The sequence below is a fragment of the Gastrolobium bilobum genome, unplaced genomic scaffold, assembly GCF_033153095.1.
Source record: "Gastrolobium bilobum isolate Gb01-03AN ecotype WA unplaced genomic scaffold, APGP_CSIRO_Gbil_v1 utg20666, whole genome shotgun sequence".
NCBI classification, from domain to species: Eukaryota; Viridiplantae; Streptophyta; class Magnoliopsida; order Fabales; family Fabaceae; genus Gastrolobium; species Gastrolobium bilobum.
This window is the reverse complement of record NW_026897301.1, coordinates 105,687-106,553: the sequence shown is the minus strand read 5'-3', so window position 1 is coordinate 106,553 and position 867 is coordinate 105,687. Positions and strand designations below refer to the sequence as shown.

At 42.6% G+C, this 867-nt stretch overlaps 1 non-coding gene across 1 annotated transcript; it reads right to left on the bottom strand.

The window, feature by feature from the left end:
- Window positions 1-214: 214 nt before the first annotated feature.
- Window positions 215-321, bottom strand: LOC133305792 (small nucleolar RNA R71). The gene has a single exon (XR_009750814.1). It is a non-coding gene; the product is annotated as a small nucleolar RNA R71 (small nucleolar RNA).
- Window positions 322-867: the final 546 nt, after the last annotated feature.

Sequence of the window (867 nt, the reverse complement as noted above, 5' to 3'; positions counted from 1 at the left end):
ATTGAAGCCTGCTTTGATACATTTGGTGCAGAAGGATCAGTTTGCTGGAACCAGTGCGGAGGACCCTTACTTGCACATAGAGAACTTCCTATTGTTGAGTGATACTGTGAAGATAAATGGTGTCACAAGAGATGCAATTCTGTTGAGACTATTCACTCATTCACTGACGGATGATGCAAGGAGATGGCTGCAATCATTGCCACAAGGAAGTATAACAACTTGGGATGAAATTATAAGCTTTAAGCAGAAAGAGTCAGAATCTATTTATGAGGCTTGGGAGAGATTCAAGACTTTGTTGAGGAAATGTCCACAGCATGGAATTGAGGCATGGCAACAAGCAGCAATCTTCCTGCAAGGAATGACCACTAACACTAGAACCTTGGTGCATGCCACTGCTGGTGGATCATTGACTACCAAGACCCCTCAAGAAGCCTTGGATATCTTTGAGTCATTAGCATCTCAAGAATTTGATAATGCTCCAGTGGCGGACAGAAGGACGGGAATTATCAGGTTGGATGGGTATGATGCTCTGTTGGCAAGGAATGATCAACTGATGCAGACACAGAGACAACAACAGCAACAATTAGATACCCTTATTAAGCAACTCTCTTCACAAAAGGTAGCTTCTGTGGAAACAAAAAGTGTATGTGCTATCTGTGGCAAGGGCCATGTGACAGAGGAGTGTGATTATGGGAGATCATAAGAACAAGCAGAGGTGAATGGAGTGTGGTATGATCAGAATAATCAAAGGAACTACAACAATCAGGGAAAGAATGTTTATATGCCACCATGGAAAAACAAGAATCAACACCCAGGATTCAGCTATAGTTCCAACCATCAATTGAATCCACCATTACATCCTCCACC